Below are 9,545 nucleotides of genomic sequence, written 5' to 3' on the forward strand. Positions count from 1 at the left end.
GGTTTGTAGTATGGATGTTTGGACAGTGATTATTGTGAAAGTTTGGAATTTGAAAAATAATTTAAAAATTTTATTAAAAAGTTAATAAAAAATTAAAATTAAATTTTTTTTATTATACATAAATCTATTTTTGATAGATGTAACGTTAATATTTTTTGTTTAACCAATACTTTTGTCAGTGTTCACAAATTCTATAAATACATAGACTTAATTTTCCTTATTAAAAAGTAAATCTTTTAAGATCAAAATAGTAACAGAATGCTCTATGTAGGTGTCCAGTATTTGAGTCTAGCCCGAACTCGGCATGGGCTAGGCCCTGAATGACTGCATGTTGCAAACACAACCCCAATCCCATGAAATTTAAATTTGGAGTTAACTTCCTATCTTTCAATTATTTTTTGCTCTAGGATCTTCAAAACGAAAGAAAAAGAAGGTTAAGAGAGCATGTACTCTAAATCTCTGATGGCATATATATGAATATTGAGTTTCTACTATGTCAAGTGTTTTAAAAGGTTCTTCCGTTGCTTGTTAGTAATTATCCAGCTGTAAAGTATTAACACTTTTTAAGTTTTAATATAATAAGAATATTGAACTCTTCCTAACACTTTCAATGTTAGTTCGAATAACTAAACACCATAATTAGAATATTTATTAGCAAAACTACTAATGATTAATACAATCATCTTTGCTTCCATTAAGGCATTAACCATTATCATGTTTCCACTCATTCGACAACCACCAAGAGGCCACCTTTCAAATTTTTGTTCATGATCCAAAATAAGTTCTGATTTGATAAAAAATTTATTTTAGAAAATAATTTATTAAAAAATGTAATAGTTATGTTTGAATGATCGAAATAAAAGTAATTTTCATTTTTCAATAAGTATAAAACATAAAAATTGTATTTGATAAATTGTTTTAGAGTTTAAAATGATTTTAATAGAATAAATATAATAAAAAATAAAAAATATAAATACTCATTAATATATAAAATTATATTAAATTTTTTATTTTAATAAATAAAAATTATTTTAAAAATATTTTTTAATTTCTTTTTAAAAATCACTCTAATTTTTAAAAACCACAAATATAAATATAAATACATAATAATTTTTTATTTACTAAATATAAAATAAAATATTTTTCTAAAAAAAATTATCAAATTAGACCTAAATCCATTCTCTCCAGCGCCATTATTCATTAGAAAAGCAATTATACAATTAAACACATCTTGTTGTCCATCTTTTCTACCTAAACCTAATGATTTCAGCCACCGGCCATATACAATTATACATGGTTTCTCACCGGAATTTAGCCACGCTTTTTTTATGTTGCCGATAATATAAGCATGCAAAATAACTTCAATTATGAGCGTGGGTCACTCAACAAACCCAACCTTTGTTATTATCTAAAAAAAAATATTATATGACCAATAAATATTATTATTTTTATCTGTATTTAGTTATAAAAAATATATAATTTATATTTATATTTATCAGAATTTGTATACGTAAATTAATGTAGTTTATATACATATTTTTTGAAATCTACATATATAAATTAATGGGTAAAACGCAGAAATAAATCAAATCCAATAAAAAATTACACAATTCACCCAAACCTAAAAACATTACATAGATCTCCCTAATTCACGTCTCTGTGTAAATCGAATGAGTCTAATTCGATTTAGTAACTCTCATACTAAATCGAATCAGTCTAACTCGAATTACTAAAGAAACATACAAATCGAAACTGCTTGACTCGATTTACGCATGCATGGAACATACCCTAGTAAATCGAATCAATATAGTTTGATTTATTCTGCACGTGACACCCGCAATAATTTGAAACAAGCTGTTTCGATTTACCCATGGTTTTCCACACTTACTGATTCGAATTACATACAATATGCGTCCATGATAAGCTATTATTTGGAATACGTTATGCTAAGTTATTATTTTGGAAATTACATCAAATTTTTTTACAAAGAATTAACCTTAGGATGCCCTATTTAATTAATAGGGTTAAGTATGATTTTAGCCCTTAACATAGAGGCCAAAAATTTATTTCGTTTCCGACTTTTTTCGCTCAAAATGGTCCCAAAGGTTTCAGTTTGTTTTAAAATTATCCTTTTTATCAATTTTTTAATTTTTATTCTAAAAATACCCCTAACAAAAAAAATAAAAACAAAAACAACAACAACATTGAATAAGGGGAAACGGGGAAGGGGGAAAGGGGGAAGGGATTTGCGGGGGGAAGGGGGAAGGATCTCGTCGCTCCAATCCGCCTCCACTGCTCCAATCCATCGCCACTTTTCGTCATCGTTCGGTGGCTGAATCTCGCTGCTGCTCCTCTGGTCTCGACGGAGGTGCTCAATGGCAGTGGGTTCTGGTTCGAGGCAAGAACAGGGCCGCCACTGCTCGTCGTCATACGGTGGCTGGATCTCGCCGCTGTTCCTCTGGGATTGGCGGAGGTGCTCGATGGCGGTGGGTTATGGTTCGAGGCAAGAAAAGGGGAAGGTTTCGGTGGTGAGCCGAGGGAGGAAAAGAGGTTGCGCTGTGACGGTGGTGCTAGGGTAGCGCGAAGAGAGAAGAAGAAAAAGGTTGTGGCGCTTTGATGGCAGATCGGCGTTGTGATGGCAGTTTCGGGTGGCTCGCCGGCTTCTGCTTCTGCTTTCATTCTTCTTCTGCTTTTGCTTCCATTCTGCTTTTGTTTCTGTTATGTTGTTGATTTTTTATTATTGTTATTTCTGGTTGTTTCTGCTTCTGATTGATTATATTGTTTCATTATTGTTGTTGTTCTGCTCTAGCTTCTGTTTATGCTTGATTCCATTGTTGATTCATTGTTGTTGTTGTTGTTGTTGTCCTGCTCCTGCTTCTGCTTGATTACATTGTTGATTCATTGTTATTGTTACTTCTGGTTTTGTTTCTGCTTGTGCTTGTGCTTCTGCTGGTGCTTGTGCTTGATTTGGGGAAGAAGGGGAATGGAGCATTTTGGTCCGAAAGACGATTTTAAAACAAACTGAAATCTTCGGGACCATTTTGTAGCGAAAAAAAAGGCCGGGGATGAAATAAATTTTCGACCTCTACGTTAGGGACCAAAATCATACTTAACCATAATTAATACAATAGTATGTATAATTATACATTGTATATACAAAATTATCTATTAATATTCAATAGACGATATAGTTGAATATTAGCAAATAAGATATAATAAATATGAATATTGCGGTGATGATTAATATTAAATTTCTAATAAAAAATTAATTAGTAATAAAATTCATATTGACCATATATCAACAAGAAATAAAAAGCTTCTAAAGATAAAAAATAAAATTTGGTTGACAAAATTATTTAAATTAAAAAAAATCAAAATTTTTAAATTACTCGTTACTTACATTATTTTTTTATTAGTTTAATATTGATGGTAATTAATTATAATAAGAATATATATAAAGTACATAATGTTAATGGGCAATATGAATTTTACTACTAATATTTTTTATTTTTTTATTAAAAATTGAATACTAATTATCATCACAATATTCATATTTATTATACCTTATTTGCTAATATTCAACTATGTCATCTATTGAATATTAATAGATAATTTTGTATATACAATATATAACTATACACATTATTGAGTTAATAAATAGAGTATCATAAGGTTAATTCTTTGTAAAGAAATATGAGGTAATTTTCAAAATAATAGCTTAGCATAACGTGTTCCAAATAATAGCTTATCATGGACGCACATTGTATGTAATTTGAATCACTTCAATTCGAATTAGTAAGTATGGAAAATCATGGATAAATCGAAACAGCTTGTTTCAAATTATTGTGGGTGTCATGTACAGGATAAATTGAACTATATTGATTTGATTTGCTAGGGTATGTTCCATGCATGCGTAAATCGACTCAGGCAGCTTCGATTTGCATGTTTCCTTAGTAATTCGAGTTAGATTAATCCGATTTAGTAAGAGAGTTGCTAAATCGAATTAGACTTATTCGATTTATATGGCCCTGGATTTGATGGTCTCAGAATGTTTGGACCATTAAATGGTCCCATAACAAAATATGTTTTTTATGTTTTTTAATAATGGCTAAATAGTCTTTATCTAATTTTAATTATAAATTAATTCCTTATATATTATTTAATTATAAAATTTATTTTTTATTTTATAAATAATTATTTTATCATTCATTTATCATGTTTATTAATAATAAAAAACTAAAATAATAACAAATTAGATCTTCCATTAATCGTAATAAATATTTTGCAATCTTAATCGATCATAATTTTATCATTGATCCATTACATACATATTGGATTGGAAAAATCGTGTATGTTAGAAATTCAATCGATTGGAATTGATACACAATCGATTGAATTTCGCAAGGCATGTGGGGTTTTTCTTATTCAATCGATTGGTCATATTACCCATCGATTGAAATCATCAAAGCAATCTGGGTTTAATTACTTACGCTATTAAAATGATATATGAAAGTTTAATTGATTGGTATGATAATATAATCGATTGAAGTTTGTACGCGACTAATGGTATTTTCCAATTTAATCGATTGGTATGAGCATTCAATCGATTTAAATGTGACGTGAATAAGGTTTTTTCCTACATTCAATTGATTGGTATGATAATACAATCGATTGAATTTTGATATGCGCTATATATTAAAGCTTGATAACTACCCGTGTTCAGCCTCCCTCCCCTTTTTAAATTTTACAACTCCATTTCTGCATAACCTCTCTTCTCTCTCTAAATCTTCTCCCATTTCATCCACATTCACTCCAAACTACATACATATTATTAATCCTCATCCAAATTCCTACAAGACTCACCAAACCAATATTCCCAAAATGGCCAGAACTAAAAACGCAAAAAGAGCTAGGGTTGAGAGTAAAAGAAAAGTTAAGATTAGAGTATCTAAATCAAAATAAAACTTAAAAAAATTGAAGATAGAATTTTAAAAATAAGATAGATGGATAATACAATAATAATTTATAAAGGAAAATTGAGAACAGCATAACATATAAGTAGTGCACAATTCAATCGATTAGATAACACAATCAATCGATTGAATTGTGAAAATCCATATTACTTTAAAGACTTAAATTGATTGGTAACACAATCAATCGATTGAATTGTGAGACCTCATATTGCTTTAAAGCCTTCAATCGATTAGGTAACATGAACAATCGATTGAATTAGAAAAAACCCACATTCTAATCATCGTTCAATTGATTGTGTAAAAGTTACAATCGATTGATTTTTGAGAAAACCATACTATCATCCAAGATTTAATCGATTGTTTTATGAAACCTGAATTCCAATCAATTGAATTATGGGAAATTTGAAATTCAATTGATTATTTTATTAATCCAATTGATTGATTTTATAAGAAATACGATTTCACAACCTTATACTGATGTAACGGATCAAAGATAAAATTTTAATCGATTAGGATTGCCCAAAAATTATTACAATTAATGGAAGATCTAATTCGTTATTGTTTTTATTTTTGATTATGATAGATGAATGATAAGATAATGATTTATAAAATAAAAAATATATTTTATAATTAAATAATATATAAGGGATTAATTTGTAATTAAAATTAGATAAAGACTACTCAAAAATTATTAAAAAACTTAAAAAACATGTTTTGTGATGGGACCTTTTAATAGTCCAAATATTTTGGGACCATCGAATCTAATGCCGATTTACATAGAGACGTGAATTAGGGAGATCTATGTAACATTTTTAAATTTGGGCGAATTGTGTAATTTTTTATTGGATTTGGTTTTTTTTTATTTTACCATAAATTAATAAAATTTATTTATTAAAAACAATTTAATATCTGTACTGATCAAATGATGACAAAAAATATTAACAATTATTGACTTTCAAGAGTTTGTTTGAAAATCATTTTACATGAGAAAAAAAATTCTATTTCCTTTAAAAAAAATTTATTTCTATTTAAAACTCAATTCTATGATTTAGAATTATTATAACATATTAATAGAACAGAATAAAATTTGAAGAATGTGATTTAGAATTGTTATAACATATTAATAGAACATCTATATATGTATATGTTATATACTTATATAAAAATATGTTTTAAGTGGATATTGAACCAAAGACTCTTACTAAATGCAAAAGATCCTTAGTCACTAAAAGAAAATTATTAATTGATAATTTAATATTTTTTTACATAAAAGCCAGTTTTTTTTAAATTATCATCAAGTTATATAATAATATTATATCTTTTTTGTAATCCGCGGGTAAGATCAGATACCAATGGGTAAGAGCGGATAGAGTTAGGGTTGAGATATTCTCAACCCACGGGTAGAGTTAGGGTTAGATTCAAACCCGACTCTATTCTATTCATTGTCACCCCTAAGTGTAAGAATGGATTTAAAAATCAGACCTCTTTTGACTTAATTTATAAATGAAAAAAAATTAAAATTAAAATTCTAAAAAAAATTCAAATTATTTATTTTTAATTATTTCAAAAAAAGAAAAAAATTCAACTTTTTGAATGAAGTTTAATTTTTAGTATTCGAAACAAGCTCTAAGATTCTTAGGATGATTATTATTAGAGGATAAATGTTACTAGTACAAGAAATGAAAATGTTTAATGAGATTGAACAAGATATTTAAACAAACAATGATACATTAGATGAATGTAAGGATCGTATACATGGTATTAAAAGGACATTGCGGTCATATAATTTGTCACATATGTAGCCATTTTTGACAATGACGTGTGAGTGTAACTAACATTAACTGTTATAAACTAACCACGTTAAGTCATTAACTACCTTATCACTCCCCCTTGGTCCCTCAAGCTGAAAGGAAAATATTTTCCTACTCTTCTATTAGGCATGACTCGTTTTGGGTTGTGTTTGGTAAAAAAAAAAAAAAATTGGTGTGCAGTGTTCAATATTGTTGACACTTCTTTTGTTTGGGGGTGGGTGGGGGGGGGGGGGGGGGTGGATTATTTTGATAATAAACACCTTTTTAAGTTTTGGTCACTAAACACTTTTTAAGATAATAGTTTATAACAAAAATTTTATATTACAATCCAAAATATAGCAATTTTAAAACCAGCCCAACAGTCCAACACTATAGAATAACCACCTGAAGCCCATATCTGCAAGCAGATATCATGAAAAAGCAGAACACTAGGGCTGCAGATTTGGTAAGAAACGGAATGGAAGGCATTTTAATATAAAAAAATTTTCAATTTTTTTTTAAAAATTCACGTATAGTTATTTTTATATAAAATTGATAGTTAAAAATTATTAGATAATAATCTCGTTAAATATATTAAATTATTTAATAATTATTAACTATTAATTTCATATAAAAATAACTGTTTTTACCTTAAAAAAAGTAATATAATTATCTTTACATTAAGATTAAGTCTTAATTTTATTTCTAATTTTAAAATTTTATTTTTATCTAAAACTTTTTATTTCATAAATCAAAATATTTTTTTCTATTATTATTTTTATTTTCTCTTATTATTCTCTCACTCTCACAATCAAATAACTATAACTATTTCTATGATCATCACAATTGCCAATGTTTTACACTCTTACCTAAAAGAAAGTGAAGCATTTTCTAGAAAAAGGATTCGGTATACATATCATCTTTTGGTCACCAGTGGTCACATAACATGTTTGGAACACTGGTAGTGTCATCCACCTTCAGCCGTTTGATCTTGATCCAAAGGTGAATGTGGCGCTATATGTTGGCAACATTTCATTGGTCAATGACCAACTAAATCCCCATTTTGGTCTCTAAGATTCACGCGATTACTCATTTTGGTCCCCAAAATTTAAAATTACCTATACTGGTCGAGTAAAAATACCCATAGTCGTTCCTGAGATTCACGCAAATACCCATAGTAATCCCTAAGATCCCGATTTTTTCATTGTAGTCCTCCAGATAGAGCTCCGAGCACTCAAACTGGTCTCTAGCCATTTTCAGGTGATGAGTCACCATCGGAGCACTGACGTGGCCTCGGATTGCCACGTGGGAGGGGTCCAAAACATCGTCGTTTTGGTTTAGCGCCCTTCATAGCCAAAAACGACGCTGTTTAGATGTTTTCACAAACGTTTCACTTTACTCGTCTCTTCTTCTTCCACCCTCTGACTTTTTCTTCATCTCCCCATCAATGGTGTAGCTGTAGGGTTGTATTTGCTGGCTAAAAAAATTTTAGAGAAGAAATAATTCGACCAGAAATTGTTATCGTTCTTCCCCTTCATCACGAGAAGAACGTGGTTTTGACTTTGTGATCAGACTCAAGGTAACTTTCCCTTTTTTTTTACTTTGTATTTTTAATACAGTGTTGATTGATGATATGCAAGTTGTTAGTGTAGTTGAGGTTCTGTTATGTGTCCACCAAATCTGAATCTCGTCTTTTGTGGGGTTTCATAATCACAAGTGTTCTACTTCATAAACAAATTTTGGGAATGTTGTTCCAATTGTAGCACGTTTCTTTTTTTTCTTTCAGCTATTTGTGCTTTATTTTGTAAAATTAACCCTCTCTGTAGTTATTCCTAGAGATAAAGAATATGCTTCTTCCTTAATAGAAGAACTTGAAATTCCTAATTTAATAAAAAAATGTGCTTTTGTGATTGGAGATTTCAATATCATGTGCATATGAAGAATCAAGAATGTATTATATTTTTGTGGCACTTTTGTGAATAGAAAATTAGAAATCATAGTTGGCTTAGATAAGATTGCTAATCACATATTTCTTCAAATGTTGTTTTGCTGAATTCATATTTTAGGGTCTTCAATTTTTCATAGTGTTGGTGATTAAATCAAGAAAGTAGCTTAGAAATTTCAGAGAGATTGAAGATGAGAAAGGTTCTGTTTTTCGGCATCTCTTGTAGAATATAGTGCTAGAACTCATGCCGAGAAGACATTGGTATCCAAAGACAAGAAACTGAAAATGAAAAGAGATGAAGTAGTTAAAATTAAGATCATCCCTCCACCTGGCTGTAGGAAGAAAATCTATGAAATTGATCCACTTTTGCTCACTCACCACGACCATCTTGATTTCCGGTAACCTCACTTTTAAGCTTCATTTCCTTTAAGTATTTGTGGAACAACTATCTGAGTTGCTAGATCATGTAAATTTTTCAAATTACAGTTTCGGACGATACTTGAGATTGCGAGAGGATATCGACAAGCATGAAGGTGGCCTAGATCCATTTTCTCGCTGCCATGAAAATTTTGGCTGTAGACAGAGGTATCTAAATTCTTGCTCAGAAAGCTGCCATGAACTTATCTACTTTGATTAATACCAACTTATTTATCAATATTACTACTATTTTTTGCAGTGTCACAGGAATTACTTATAGAGAATGGGCACCAAAAGCTAAGGTATATATGCTTTCATATTATATTCTTAACTCTTATTATTAAAATTGGTTTCTTTTCTTATGCTCAAATTCAATTTAAGGGGTTGTATTATTAAAAAATCTGTTTTGGATGTTCATCT

This window comes from Arachis stenosperma, chromosome 4 (assembly GCF_014773155.1).
Source record: "Arachis stenosperma cultivar V10309 chromosome 4, arast.V10309.gnm1.PFL2, whole genome shotgun sequence".
NCBI classification, from domain to species: Eukaryota; Viridiplantae; Streptophyta; class Magnoliopsida; order Fabales; family Fabaceae; genus Arachis; species Arachis stenosperma.